This window comes from Apus apus, chromosome 10 (assembly GCF_020740795.1).
Source record: "Apus apus isolate bApuApu2 chromosome 10, bApuApu2.pri.cur, whole genome shotgun sequence".
In the NCBI taxonomy this organism is placed as follows: domain Eukaryota; kingdom Metazoa; phylum Chordata; class Aves; order Apodiformes; family Apodidae; genus Apus; species Apus apus.
The window spans coordinates 3496940-3512989 of record NC_067291.1 but is presented as its reverse complement, the minus strand read 5'-3'; the positions used below and the strand labels follow the sequence as shown (position 1 = coordinate 3512989).

At 41.4% G+C, this 16050-nt stretch overlaps 1 protein-coding gene across 6 annotated transcripts in view; it reads left to right on the top strand.

The window, feature by feature from the left end:
* Positions 1–16050, top strand: part of TMEM266 (transmembrane protein 266) — a 100284-nt gene that overhangs the window by 13732 nt on the left and 70502 nt on the right. The window contains exon 1 of one of the 6 annotated variants that reach the window (XM_051628637.1): positions 66–147. The exons of 2 other annotated variants lie outside the window; for them this stretch is intronic. The gene's annotated coding sequence lies outside the window, so the exon portion shown is untranslated. Of the gene's footprint in view, positions 1–65; positions 148–633; positions 654–1033; positions 1049–2097; positions 2113–16050 lie in introns of those variants that run through there. 3 more of the 6 variants (XM_051628644.1, XM_051628642.1, XM_051628643.1) reach the window with 3 other exon arrangements.

Here is a 16050-nt window from a genome sequence, read left to right as displayed (position 1 = left end):
CTGCGCGCGGGCCCGCCGTTGCCTGGGCGACCCGCGAGGAAGGGCGGGCTCGCGCGCAGCGTTTCTCCCTCCCCTCAGCGCCGGCGGGAGCGCGCCGGGCCGTTACCGGAGCGGGGCTGCGCGGGTGCCGGCGGTGCGGGGCAGCAGGTACGTGGTGTGTCCCGCTGCGGCCCAGGGAACCCCCCCGCCCCCCGCCGTCTCCTCTCGCAACCGCCGCGGCTGCCGGCCCCGGGGGCGGTCAGGGCGGCCCGCTGGGGTCCCCGCGCTGCGCGGGTGAGGCCGCGCGGGCGGACGGGGCGCGGGGAGCCCCTCGGCAGCGCAGAAAGTTTAGCGCCCGGCGCCGCCTCACGCTAACTTCCCGGCGGCGGGGCCTGGCCGCGGGCCGGCCTGCGGTGTGGGGCGGCGGGGCAGGCTGGGGCGGGGGGGGTCCCTCGGGCCGTGCCCGCCTGTGCTGCGCGGGCCGGCGCCGCGATGCTCCCTCAGGGGAGAGCTCTGGGGGTTTGCCCGGGGGCAGCTCGGGGGGGGCTCCCTGGGGGCCCCTGGCAGCCGCGGTCCCCCCACCCCACAGCAACCCCACAGCCGCCGTCCTGCGCCTCAGGGCGGGCGCGGGTTGCCAACTTCGGGCGTGTGTTTCCCGAATGTCCGCCGCCTCGGTAACGCCTTAGCGGAAAAGTCGCTTTTATTCTCTCTTGTACGAAAACCCACCTAACGTGTAATACCGCTACGGTACAGCCGCTTGAATAACTTCTTCGCAGAGAGTGCTGTAAATCTGTAAGATGCTGCAGCTCTTTTTGGAAACCCTTTGTCCTAGACTAGTATCATCGCTTGCCGCAACAAGGAAAGGATCGGTAATTTTTTGTGAAGTTGAAATCCCTTCAGATTACTCTCAACCAGGGAATTTTGGCTTTGCCTTTCATAAAAATGTAACGTTACGTCTGTAGGGGTGAAATCTGCGAGCTGTGTGGATTGATGTGCTGTAACAGGATGGCGTGTCACAGTAACTTTACTTCAGGAAAATAGTACGTGAACGAGCGTGGCTTCTAACTTTGTAAGTGTGCTGAAGTTGGGACAGGGATCTGTTAAATGTGTCTCTAGCTTAATTTCCTGGTTCTTGCATGCAGGTCTGAGAGCAAATCAACCTACAAGCTCTCTATTAAATAGAGCATGCACCTGACACCATTGTAACAGCTGCAGAAGATTGTGTAGGTATAAGGATTAAATTGAGTGATTACGGAGGGGTATTTACAGCTGTGAATGCAATCAGCAGAGAAGCCTCGTTTGTCTGATCGCAGAGCACCTATAGGCAGACAGAGTTAGAAATTGCTGTTTTGTGATGTGACTGTCTTAGGTTTTTTTGAAAGATTTATTATTGGAATTTGTACAGAAAAAAGAGGGGTAAGCAACCTGTGTATTTTTAATGTGCTGTAAAACATTATTACCTGAACGTGGATTGAAATGATACTGATACTTAACAGCTTTCTGGTATTTCCTGTGGAGATGCTGCAAGTTCCTGCAGGACACTTGTAAAAGGATGGTTAATAGCAGGGTTATATCAAACGAGTATTATAAAGTATATCATACAATTAGCAGCACATAAGTGCTTTTCAGTTAGGTATTGCTATTAACATTTTACAGTGGTTACCTTGTATGGGAAAAGTTGGTACTTGATCTTGTGAGCAGTGTCTGTATGGTGAGGCAGCAGAGAAGGAACAGAGTACTTCTCATTTACAGAGGATGTGGAATAAGAAGCAAGTATGTGCTGCTGCAAAGGTGGTATGGGTCTTAAACACTTTGAGGAGCATGTTTACAGCCAGTGAAGTGGGTGCTTGCGTGAAGAGCCCACATCCCTGAAGCAGTGCATACGCATACTCATTGCTATATGTTTCTGAATAAAGTGGAGTTTTTGCAGCTCTGTCCTGATGCTTCCCATTGGATTGCAGAATTTACTTTCCTCTGCAAGGGTTTTTGTCTGAAGGAGGAGAAGTCATTTGAAGTTTTACAAAAATTAGATGTAGTTAGCGGGTGGTAACTCTGCTAAAGGCAACACTGGACAAAGAGAACATGTAGCAAGAGTGGGCATCAGCTATTCTAGCTTCAGAACTGGAGTAGCAGGTAAGACAAAGATATGAACTCCAAACAGTTTACGAAAAGGTCAGTAACAACATTAAGATGTGAGCAGTGTATGCTTGTGGTGCAAGTACTAGTACAAGCCTGCTACTCAGCTAAAGTATTTTCGGATTGTGACTGACAGCGTAAATGCAGAACATAATGCAGAGTGTAGCTGTTTTCCCTGTTGCTGTGTCTGCTCTGAAAGGTTAGTTAGATGTGTGTGTGTGATTACAATTCTGAAGGTGCCCTGGAGAAGATACATACAGCTAATTGTATTTCTCTCCTTAGCCCTTAGTTATGTTGTTCTATTGCTCCAACTTGGGTTCAGTGGTGACTCCCTGGAACCTGGCTACCTGGCAGCTTGCTGTTTTGTCTCTGCTGGTCTATATACTGCAGGTTCTGACTCTGCAGCAATATTGCGTCACGTTACTTTTAGCACAGAGGGACAGAACTAGTAAAACCTGAAGCATGATCAAGAGCATGGTTTCAATCTTACTACTTGTGATTTCATCCAAATTAGGAGGAGAAACTGCATTGCTCTATGAGATCCTGAGATTACTAGAATTTACCTATAATATGTCATCAGTATTCATTTAGATTAGTTGCATTACCTGGCAATAGAACAACAATTAACTGAATAGTGTTATATCAAACTGTCTGCATAATACTCTTTATGAGCAGTAAATGGGGCATTATGTCAGTATAGTGGTGCTCAACTCATCTGCTTCCTGGACAATGGAATTGCTGAACAGGCAAAATACTTTACCCTTACGAACACCACAGAGCCAATATTGACATAGGAGAGTGAGATGGAGTCCTTCCTGCCTTATGTGTCAGCTAAGTGCTATTTGCAGAATCTTCATTGCTTGTTGGTGTGTGAGAGGAAGACTGTGATTTGATTCCTCCTCTTCCTTTCCTCACTGGTACTAGCCTGATACCATGTGCTGTTGAAACTCATTTGCCATGTGTTCATTAGGTTTAGGTAATATGAAGGGTCAGTCTGAAATCTATAGCATTGGAAAATGGGCCATTTGTGGTTTTTTGACTTAAAAAAAATGAATAATTCCAAACTCTGTCAGTAGTTCAGGAGTAATTTTGTAGTGTAGGTGGACATGAGCATACTTGGTGAAATGCCATCTTAAAGAGAAAAATAATGAATGCTGCTGTGTTATCATTGTGGTGGCATTCTTTGGCACTAGAGGCTCCTGCCCAAGGTAAATTGAAAGCTTTTTTCCACCAAATTCGAATTAGATGATGCAGTGGGGGCAGAAGCTGGGCGTAAGATAGCAGGACCTTTACTTCACGTTTTCTGCCATATTTTAGTCCACATATTTGCTGTTATTAGGATTTGGCTTGACAAGAGTGATGTATGAGACTTTAATTCTTAATTTACATATATCCTGTTGAAATTGTTGGTTTTGCCTGAGTATAATGAAAGTGAGACCTTGTAAACTCCAGTAGCAATGGAAGTTTTCCAATGATACTTTTGTCTCTAACTGAGAATTACAAGATGCAATGTTGGCTTATTTCTTGCTTTATTTTTAGCCTAAAGAGGCTTCCCTGTCACTTTTATCTTGTTTAGGGTTCAGTGTTGCTTTGATGTATTTCAGCTATCTTTCCTTGCATCGTGTAAAGCACCATGTGCACCTATAGCACTACACACAAATTAAGATACATATTTAAAAAATATACGTTCAAATATTTTGATTGCCAAGTCAGACCTGAAAGTCCGAAAATGCTTGATTTGCACAGATTTAGCTGTATGTTGTGAGCCACCCTGTTCACTCAATGAGGCAATGATTTGCAGGAAGAACGGTAGGTGATCTTAATAGTTAAAAAGAGGATTAATGCAAATGGAGCTTAAGTCATATGCTGTTTTGAATATGATTCTTCCTAATTTTCAAGAGCTTAACTTTGAACCCAAATAGCCTTCTTCCAAGTTAGTTTCTAACACGGAACCTCTTAGTTTTGTGGGGTTTAGTTTTTTGTTGTGGTTTTTTTGTTTGTTTGTTTTTGCTAAAACAGTATTATATCGAGGTATAAACTTCCTTTGTTGACCTTAACAAATCCCTAAGTGGGATTTGAGCCTTCAGGAGTGATTTCTTATTCAAGTAATTGCCTTAATTGGTAAGGTTATTTTGTGAATAAGGAAGAACCTTTGGGGTCTGTGCTTTGGGGAAACCGTGTAAAGTCTGACCTTGTTTCATTTTCCTTTCTGCTGTCCTGCCTCTCTCCTTTTTTTGCCTCAGTAAGTGCTCCATAGCACATTGTCTGCTCCTGTGCTGTCAGAGGTGCAAGCTGCCCAGCCCTTGTGTACCTGGAGTTCATGTCCATTTGAATGTTTTTTTAGAGCAGCCACCAAAATACTTGATTAAAAAAAGCAAGCAGGCATGGGAAAGCAGTTCAGTTTAACTTGAATGAATTGCTGTGAGACAAAGAGCATCTCTGCTATTCTAGGGAACTTCAAAGGCTGCCTGCAAACTAGGCAAGTGTCAGAGCTTCTCAAAAAAGTTACAAAAGTCTTTGTAGTGGAAAGTTACCTCTGTGATATTTAAAGTGTGCCTACCAGTTTTTTCCACTAATAGAAAATTAAGATTCGTATACAAAAACAGCAAAAGCCAAATTTTATTGAGGTTGGTGAGACTTTTGCTGTGGAATTATTTCAGTATTTTGCTTTAAATGCTCTTATACAAGTCTTCCAAATAAATTCTTAGAAAAAATACACTGTTTGGACTACCGGTAGATTCAGCTGATGGCACAAATGTAAAGAAAGCTCTTTTTAAACTGCACTGAAGAGCTTCTGTCTGTAATAATTAAAGTTAACAAACATCAGGGATGTAAACATGAGGCATGTGGCGTGTCATCTAGCAAGCAGGCCATGATTTTTCTCTGTATATAATAGCTGCCTGGATTTTACAAATCACATCTAGTAAGTAATTACATGCTTATCTGGAATGATAAAATCAGACAGCTTTGAAAACAACTTTTTAACAGGAAAGTGAGATATGGATTAAGGTTTACGTGTGAGCTTGCGCAAGGGTCTCAAAAAGAACCGTGCAACCTCAAATATTTTTCTTGCATGCATTTCTTGTTTGTTTTTTTTCTGCTGTTACCAGCTGTTGCCTCCAGGAACCTGAATGCTCTTTTTTCTTGTTTGGTCTTAAGAAGAAGGGCTTTCTGAGCAGGGAGTAGTAGTGTAATTAAATAGATATGTTTAACTTTGAAAGGTGTTATTTTTAGGACTAGCTCAAAAGGGCAGGTACTCCTTGGAGACATTATAATATGGCTAGATTGTCTGCTTCAACTGAAAGAGCAGTGTAGGACTTGGGTAGCATCAAAGTTTACTTAAAAAATTTTGACATGTGTTATCTCTGGGCAAAAAGAAGTTCAGAGGAGGCTGCAGAGCGGGAACAGCTTTTGAGCTTCTCGATCTCTTAGAGCTATGCTGGAAAAAGTTGTCAGCTTCCAGACAGGCTGACCCTATGGAGTGATGTTTGTGTTACCTTCCCTTGGCTTTGTTAGGGCCATGCCAGTGATGGTTCGTTTCCCCACACTGGTGCAATGGATCTTCTTAGGGATGTGACAGGGTTGGATGTAGCACAGATATGTACCTGCCTAGCAAGGATTATGCTGGAGACAACAGCTGTTCCCTACCTTCTTCCTGATCATTGCCATTGCTTCCCTGCAATTCAGATCCTAATGTACAAGGAATAGAGAATTTTGTGCATACTTCTGATAGGAAAGAGTATGTGCATGAATTAAAGGGCTTACTGCAGAGATGTTTGTCTCCCCACTGTCCTTCCTTTTTTTCTGATTCGTATTTGGTCACATTTCCACCTTTCAGGAGAGGGGAGCATATGGCAGTGTGCTGTCCATCTGGTTGCCACTTACTGTGAAATCATCATGCAGACAAATTTGGCCCCCTCTTGAATTTCTTATGTAGGTAAAACTGTTAATAGAATGACAGCTGAATTGTTTATTCTGAACTGTAAATGGGAATTAAGCACTGAGATCAAACACCAAGCATGCTTTCTGAATATTTTCAGTCTTCTCCTACATTAAAAAAAATACTTCTGATACACTAGTGTTTAAAGCAAAAAAGACTCTTATAGTGCTGTAAAGACAAGTCCTGTCCCGGGGGGGGTTGCAGTCTAAATACACCTTAATGAGACCATTGTGAATGGTGATAAAGGCTTAGGAAAACCCTGGATGTATAGGTAATACTATCTGTGCATCATTACAAATTCTGTTGACATTTCTGCATCCCAGCACAAGCATGTAACGTAGGCTCTTTAAATGCATAGCAGATACTAAATTCATTGTTCAGTAGTATTTTTTTGTTGTTGTTTCGTTAAAATGATTAAGTGTGACACTTCTAAGAAGCTTTATTTAGGTCTTGTGTGTTTTGGGTATATCCAGATACTTCTCTTTAAGTATCAAGGATCAAAAATGGCAAAGAGAAGCTTTATTGCCTTTGGCAGCATATGCATGTGTGTATTTTTGTTGGCATCTGATTTCATATTACTAACATCAACATCCTAATAACCTGACTTTCTTCTGGTTGTCTAAAGGAGTACCACTGAAAAAAAAAAAGCTATACTTGTAATATTCTGAGTTCTTGAAGGTAAGTGTACCTCCAAAAGTAATTTTAAAATTCAATTTATTCTATACGTATGATAGCTAACTTTCATACACTGGCTGCTTTGTCCATTGATAGCTTGTTTTTCATGTAGGCCCAGGGAAGATCCTGTGGTTTTTCACACTGAAAGAGGTGGTTATAAAATGAGAAAGTAAGTGCAGGAGTTGGAAGGAAGTAATTTATCTGGAACAATCTTGCTGTTTAGGTTGGGCATTCTCACCTTTGATTGTTATATGTGCTGCAGTGACCTCACTGTGATATGAAAGTGCTTGTGGATGGGTAAAAATGGTTTTGGCTTTGAGGAGGAGAGTGGCTACAGTTTGTTTGCTGCATTCTTAAAAGTTTTTATACAGAAGTGCAGTGAAATTTTTAGCACATCTTTGGGATTTTTTTGCCTCTTTTCCTGCAGGAGTCACAGAATCACAGAATTGTCATGGTTGGAAAAGACCTCAAAGATCAGAGTCCAACTGATAACCCAGAAAAAACCCACCATACCCACTAGAGCACACCCTGAAGTACCACATGCGCACATTTTTTTGAATACCTCAAGGGATGGTGACTCCACCCTGGGCAGCCTGTTCCAGTGCCTGACCACTCTTTCAGTAAAGAAGTTCTTCCTAATATCTAATCTAAACTTCCCCTGGCACAACTTCAGGCCGTTTCCTCTCATCATTTACTTTGGAGAAGAGGCCAACACCCACTTACCTACAACCTGACTACTTTCAGGTAATTGTAGAGAGCAGCAGGGTCTCCCCTTAGCCTCCTCTTCTCCATACTAAACAATCCCAGTTCCCTTAGTCTCTCCTTGTAGGACTTGCTCTCTAGACCCTTCACCAGCTTGGTTATCCTCCTCTGGACACAATCTAGTGCATCACTGTCCTTCTTGTGGGTGACCCAGAACTGAGCACAGTACTCAAGGTGCTGCCTCACCAGTGCCAAGTACAGGAGGACAATCACTTCCCTACTCCTGCTGGCCCCACTATTTCTGATGCTGTTGGCCTTCTTGGCCACCTGGGCACTTTACTGGCTCATGTTCAGCTGCTGTCAACCAGCACCCCAAGGTCCTTTTCCTCTGGGCAGATTTCCAGCCACTCTGCTCCAAGCCTGTAGCTTTGCATGCGGTGATTGTGACCAAAGTGCAGGACCCAGCACTTTGCCTTGTTGAACCTCATGCAGTTGGGCTCAACCCATCCAGCCAGCCTGTCCAGGTCCCTCTGTGGAGCCTTCCTACCCTCAGGCAGATCAACACGCCTGACCAATTTGGTGCCATGTGCAAACTTACTGAGGCTACACTTGATCCCCTTATCCAGATCATTGATAAAGATATTGAGCAGAACTGGCCTCAAAACTGAGTCCCGGGGAACACCACTGGTAACTGACAGCCAGCTGGATTTAACTCCATTCACCACAACTCTCTGGGCCCTGCCATCCAGCAAGTTTTTTACTCAGTGAAGAGTGCACTTGTCCAAGCCGTGGGATATGATGTCAAAAGCTTTATTAAGGTCCAGGTTAACAGCATCCTTGGCCTTTCCCTCATTCGCTAAGTGGTTACCTGGTCATAGGAGATCAGGTTGTTTAAGCAGAACCTGCCTTTCCTGAACCCATGCTGGGTGGGCTTGATCCCCTGGTTGTCCTGCACATGTTGTTTGAGAGCACTCAACATGAACCTCTCCACGATCTTCTCCAATACTGAGGTCAGGCTGACAGGCCTGTGATTCCCCAGATCCTCCTCCTGGCCTTTCTCATAGATGAATGTTACGTTAGCCAGCCTCCAGTCATCTGGGACCTCCCCCATTGACAGATGATGGAAAGAGGCTTAGCGAGCTCCTCTGCCAGGTCCCTTAGTACTCTTGGATGGATCCCATGCAGCCCCATGGACTTGAAGATTGCTTTCTAGAAAACGTTTGTCCTGTATTGACACAGGCAATAAGAAAGAAGTTCATTGTAAGCTTCCCAAGAAAACCTGAGTTTGAGGCTTACTCTTAATGAACTGCTTTTGAACAGGTATGCTGTATGTTAGTGTATCTTCTTAGTATTTTAAAATAGAAATCCAGTCCTCACTACACAGCTGTGAAACCAGGCTGACAGTGGGAATACTGAGTAGTTTTTGGGAGAAGGAAATACTCAGTGGTTTCTATCACAGTCTCTTGACAGTTGTGGTCTATCTATTGGGGATCTATAACTTGAGTGTCTGTAGTAGTAGTTTCACTGAGGACAGCCAGCTCTGCTGTCTGAAACTGAGTGGTAGGGGCTGTTAAATCAGTGCTGAGCTGTATCTTGTAGTACTTTGATGGAGCTAATTCTTTTGTGATGTGTTGAAAGACTTGTGCTCTGTGGAATTTTTTTCTGATTCAAAAAGAGGGGAGAAAAAAAAGGCACAGAGAACCCCAAGTCCTAAGAGACTAGTTAGTGTAGTGGTTGGGTTTTCTGAAATGAATGATGTTGTATCACTTGTATTGAAGTCTTCTGAAATATGTTATTGAAATATTCAGGAGTTTGTTGAAGGATAAATCTGTGATGAATTTAACTGTGGGATGCTCAGATTCGTACTTATCTTTGCCAAACTTGGCTCCCAGCTTTTGTTTTCCAATGTGAAAATGAGGAAGAATTCTTTTAGTAATTCACTGCTTGTGAGACAAATAAGGCAGTTTCTGTATGGTCTTTGAAGTGAGGATCAGGTCACCAAAGTGACTCTTAAGAGTAAAAACACTAAAGATTTTTAGTTTACTGACCATTTTATTCCATCTATTATTCTGCTGTAGGAAAGGAAGTAATTGTTGTGGAGGTAAAAAAAACTGGTTCTAGCTAAGCAAGACTACAACAGTTACCCTGAAGTGCTGCTTTGAGGCTGGTACCTAGGCTTTATATCCTGCCAGAAAGTAGAGGATTTTTAATGTGTAAATGAAGATATTCTTTGCAATGCTGGGAAAGCCTGGAGTGCCAGGCAAAGGATTCCCTCAACAGCTGGAGGAATGGGTGCCTGGGGACTCTTATAACCCTTTGAATATTGAGCATCCTGTCCTGCTGCAAGGGTGTTTTTTTTGTATTTTAATTACATTCTCTTTGGTTAAAAAAAACCTTGTCAGCAGCTTGCTTGTAGTCTTCTGAAATTTGTGAGCTATGGGAAGAAACTTTGTTCTTTTTCCTTTAGTGGTTGGAGGTCACACCCAATATGAGTTTCAGTCTAAAGATTAGGCTTCTTGCTTTTGAAGAACTTCTTTTAGTCTAAGATGATTTCTCTTTTTTGGAGGGGGAGGAAAGGGATTGCAGTCAAAGTAGCTGGTAGCCTGCCAAGGCCTGAATATGAAAGCACTGGATACAGTGAACAAAAACTAATTGGTATTTTACTTGGCATATTTGGAAATGCAGCCAGTTCTCCGAGTGCTGACTGGCATCAGCTAGTATCTGATTGATATTTGCTGAGCTAAATGAAATATATGTACCATCTATTGAGAAATGAACCACATTCTCATCTGAAAACACTCTTAACTAGCAACTTCACAGGCTGCCTTGGTGGAGAGATTTCATAGACTGAGTGAATATGTGAAGTGAGCTTTCTTCCATTTCAAGCCTTGGAATAAGATATGTGGGACAAATTGATTGGAAAATACAGGCTCGCACAGTTCATTTTGTCAAGAAAGGGAGGACTTGATACCCCAGTGCCTGAGTATTTCACAGACTTTAAAAATCACTTTAAAACATTTACTTTTTATTGTTGGCTGTGTGGGGCAGGAACTTTCTCTCCAGGTAATATCTAATGTCATGAAATATCTTGATTGCGATGCTATCATAAAGCAACGCAGAGTGTTTTATCATAGAATGAAGACAGAGAAGGTAGGTGTTCAGAACATTTAAGTTATAAAATGGAGAATTTGGTATTGAAGGAAGAACAGGTGGTGGTGGTACTTTCCTTCCCTAAAAGGACATCTCATCTAGGGGCTGTTCACTGGTTTTGCTTAAATGGTTTAACAAAGCACTTCAGTCCGAAATAGACTGGTTTTCTGTTAGTTTCACTGTGTAGATAAAACATACTGCATAAACAGCATTTGGCAGGAGAAAAACATAGTGTATCTGAAACCTTTAATTATATGCTGTAGGCAGCGCTGTCTAGGTCAGACACCATATTATCAAATAACATAGGCATTTAGAACTTGCACAGTAGCTTGATTATTCATTAAAGAGTTGGTCTTTGTTAAGCAGATATGGCTGTTTGCATTCAGAGCATAGGTTTGAAGTGTGTGATACAGAAATTTTTTTTAAATCATCTGTACTGCAGCAGATGTAAGAACCAAGTAGAAGAGAGTTCAGTAAAAGCTTTTACAACAGCAAGGACTGCCTATTCTAGCTTGTGTGTCACACTTCTTACTGTGTGCTATCAGCAGTTCTGAACATTTTTCTAAGTTTTTTTGTTCATTGGATTTTACTTGTATGGGTGTTTGTCTGCATCAACACTTAGGACCATACAGACTGTATAAACATAGCTTGTATTACAAAACAAAACAAAAAAATACCCTGTAGAGTAAAACTTTTAGACACTTCCCAGACTGCTTGAGGGACAGAAAGGCAAGAAAACAACAAAGAAGTGTACGGTTAAGACACCCAAGTAGGAGTTACAAGAGAAGTAGCATGTTTTCTCTGTCACACATTGTACCTTATTTTACTGATCTAGAGAAGAAAAGGTATTTCTACCTTATGAATAATTACTTAATGATTTACGATCCCAAGGTGGAATAGGAAATTATTGACTGTAGTGTCAATAGCTGATAATTTTTGGAAGTACGTCAGAGTACAATTTAAGGTAATTTTGCACGTTCCTTTGGGCACTCACGTAAGCTCATGCTTGGAGGTAACCATTGGCTTGTTAAAATCCCCAGTTGCTTCTGTACTCTGTTTTAGAAGGGCTGGGGAAGAGGTCATGATAAACAGACCTTTTTCTTCTAGATTTGGTCCTGCTTAGGGAGAAGCATCTTATTTTTTAACTTCCAAGCTGGAGTTTTGCCTCAAAGGACAACAAAGTGATCAAACCCACTCAAATTAATGGTTTTATCGTATCAAGTGCAGCACACTCAGTTAATCAAAACACATATGTTCTGTGACTGTGTAGCCTGCAGAAGATCAGTCTGCCTTGCAGTAGGGAAATTGTATTTTCAGTATGAGCTATATACCCATTTGAGCTGTGATCAGCACTCTGCCTTCCCTAAGGAGATGGCAGTGATTATAGCATTTATCATACATAAAGGAATCTGTCTTGCTGTATATAGCTGCCAAAACACATGTGAAAAATAAGCAAAAAGAAAGCAGTTTCCATGATGTCAGTAACACTTCAGATAACAAAACTGATGGTGAACTAAGGAAATTGCTTCCCCGCTTCTCACCTGAAGCCCATCTTTAGCCCAAGCAACAGATAGGAGTTGAGCTGATTTGGTAGCATATCTGTAAAAGAATCTGCTGGTTGAATATTGTCTGAACTGCTGGTGTAGTGGTCTGTGCATGAAGCTCTTTTACCTGTGCTGTGAAGACATGAATCTCTAGGTGAAAACACTAGAATTCTCATTCACTCCAGAAACTGAGTGTGCAGATGGAAAGCTGTGTTTTGCATTAAAAATGGTTACTTGAAAATGAAGTGAAATGATGGGCAAGAGTTTGAGTTGTTGATGCTCAAGGAAAAATCCAAATGCATACCAGTGTTTCAGTGAGAGCAGAGAGTTTGTCTTATTTAGGATTGAAAAAACACCAGAATGTAATGCATGTTCTGCTGCCATCCCTGTGACTAGAGTAGAGACATGAAACCAAGGGCAAAATTTCCATTAAGGGAAAGAAAGATGGGGCAGACTGGAGTGGCAGAGCACTTTTCCAAAGGAAAACAGTGAAAACTTCATCTTTAGTCCTCTGTGATTTATAACATGTAGCAAAGATGGTGGATCAGTGATTCTGGTTTGGCAAAATTAAGGCTGCTTTCTAGGAAATGTAGCAAAACTGCCTCGGAGGCTGCTGCTCTGGGGACTCTTACAAACTTGTGCTCCTGTGAGAAGTATGTGCCTTTGCAAGGGGAGAAGAAAGAAAGGACTTGCAAGACATCAAAATTAAAAATGAGACACCAAAGTGGCTTGATTTTAATTTCTCTACTATGGGCAATGAAGCTACAGGTTACTTGATTTCCAATGACTGTCTTCATGTCAGCATAAGCATTCTCTTCCTTTCACTGCCAAGGACTGAACTGTAAGTATTCTTGTGATTTGAGCAAGGAGATATATGTAGCAATAGCTACTGAATCTACATGCTGGACCTAGCTGCTCCCCTTCTCACCTATCATGGCATTTGGTGTTACTGGCATTCAAGTTGCTAACTGTTAATTTAAGTATGAGTATTTAATAAATTAAGATCTAGTAACATGGTTTACTGTTGCAATCCATTTGCCTAGAAACTTCTACCAGGTTTTTCCTTAGATAAGCAAGCAAGATCTTCTGTTCTTCTCTGGTTTTGCACAAGTTTCAACACCATATTCACTGAAAAAGTGTGTAGATTCAGTTAAGAAAGGCACGTTTGCCTTGTGGAACTTCTGATGTTATCCCAAGTGTATGTATGTACATGTGCATCCTGTAATTTTTGTGCCTTTCGTTAAGGTCATCCTGCTGTAGAGGTTCAAATTTGATTCATGCTTTGTATCATGTTGTCTCTAGGACAACCTTTTATGTCATTGATTTGCTGCGATATTTTTATGCTAGCTGTAGCAAAAGGAGAAAATGTTTAAGGAGAATTGTTTTAAGAATTATAGATGTACTTTTAATCTTTTAGACACAAACTGATACGGCAAAGGGGAGAAAAGTCAGCATAATGTGACCAACAATCTCTTAGCTGTCGATGGAACACAGTTTGAGAACATCTGGACTGTAAAATGGACCTCTTGAACTTTCATTGATTGGTTCCTTGGGCTGTCAGCCATGAAGTATATTTTTAGATACTTGCAGCAAATCTTATTGCTTGCAAAAGAATGCCAGATCCATAGTATGTCAGCTACTGTTTTTCAGTAAGTACATAGGGAAAAAAGATTTTTGCTTGAGTTAAACAGTTAATTTGCTGCTGCATTGCAGACTGCAGTTTGTACAGCTCTATCTGTGTTAGATTTAAACTGAGCAGCCTGGCAACTAGTATCAAAGTCCAGCTGCAGCAGTGCTAGCTCAGCATGAGCTGCTATAATCCTCTAATGCGAAGAGGAAAACTATTGGCCTGTACACAGTAAAGCAGTTTTTTTTCTCCAGTAAGGCATTTCCTCTAAAAGCAGGGGAGGGGGGGGGGGGGAGCAGAATAAATATGTGTTCATGTTTAAATTTTATGGCTTGTGTTTTACCGTGGTATTTTTTACAAGAATAAGGGAGGCATAGTAGTTTAGTGGAAAATGAACAGGCTGACTCCTGATAAGGATGAAAGTTTGATGCATGCTACAGTTGCATATCACACTATAGCATGGGTGTTCCTTGGGACTGCTGAAATGGGGCATGCTTTTACTAGAAGTGACAGTCATTAGTTCTGCCCTCTAAATGTGTGTTCTGTCTGCCATCTGCAGCAGTACACAAGTTAGTGGTCAGATGCTTTAAAAGTGTACTGCTGCCTGATTGGATCTGCAGTCATTGATTGTCTTAGTTCTGTTGGAGACAGAAGTGTTCTGCTCTTGGATGAGGATGAGGTTTTGGCCTGTCTGGATTAGCAGGTTATTTTTCTAGCCTTTGAACATTGCCTAACACTTCTGAGTTTTTTCTGAAGTTGATGATGCCTGGTTTAGACACCGGTCTCTTCTGTGCTTAGTAGAAGCTCTGTGTTACCAGCTGCTAAAGAAGATTGATGTACATTTAAAAACATTATTTGTTAACAGAATGTTCTTCCAAAAACTTCTTCATCTTTGATTGAAGACAGAAGTTTTCCTGTCCTGCAGCATTCCCTGTTTCTCATCCTATCTATCCTTCAATTTTTCCTAAAATATCCTGTCTTCAGGATCACCATAAGTATGATAGGTCTATTAAACCAACCTATATTTATAAGCTGTTTAGTATATACTTGTTCAAACCTGTGTGATCTTATTACTGCAAACATTGTCTCAAATTAGATTTAAGTACTTCGCAGTAGGGTTTATGTCACTTTAAAACCCAGCTTCTAAAGTACCCAATGTGTCTCTAAGTAGCAGTGAATAAAAAGTATGGGACAGTTTTTCTTGCCCTGAAAAACTGTTCAGAATTCTATCTTGGCATCTCTCCTGGCTCGATCTTGCAGTGAAGTTTGCAGTGGATGCCTTTGGCAGCTCTCATTGAGATGTGATGCTTGATACCATCTGAAAGCTTTCTCTCCTGTGTTTTTCAAATGTTGTAAACTCAACAGGTCATAAACATTAACTGCCAATATGTTTGAAATCAGTATATTGAGAGTGAAAAGGATAACACAAGTAAATAAGTTTTATTAAGGATCAGTGGTTTTGGAGCTATGAAGACTAGAAAAGAATGTTTACAAGATACTGCCTGTTTAAACAGCTCATTGGTTTTTGCAGCAAGCAGTTTGTCTCATTTGTACTGCTTGTTTTTACAGTGTCAAGTGCAGTAAACTCTGACCTCAGACCAGTATAATCTTAATTCTTTGCTGATCTTTTTGTTTTATTGGAGACTTTGTATTGTTTTTGTGGTCTTTTAGATTTCTGATTCAAACAAGACTTCAAAATAAAAAAATTATTTTTGGAAGATTTCAAATATGCATTTTAAACAAACAAACCAACAACCTACACTTACAGGAGGCTTTTCTTTCATTTGGGAAGTGGCATTTTTCACTGACTGAGTGCCAGACCAAAAGTCAGAAACATGAGTTGTAATCTAGACCCTGGCACCTGTTTGCTATGTGGTCTTGGACTTTGGGCTTAGTTAAGAAGTATGCACTTAAATTTTATTAAAAGTGCTAGTCAGTCTTTGGCTGGAGATTGATAAAGTATTTATCAGGTAGTGATTGGGTTGGAGGGGTTCGTGCAATGTTGATGTAAAAACATGTCTGAAAAATTTCTGCCAGTTTGACCAGTGCCTTGTGTTTCTAATCCAGAAACTAGTACAGATATATATCCATGCTCTCATCTGTCTGTCTTTGGACATTTCTTTCTGACTTTCCCACTTCGTAGAAATGTTAACTACTCTATCTGGTCAAGTGTTTTTAATTTTAATAAAGATGAATTGATAAATCTTAACTAAAGTATGCTTGCAGCTCTAACGGGCAGTTCAATCAGGTGGCTGTTGTGTGTTATGGGTTTAAGAGCAAAACTGTGTTTTATTTAT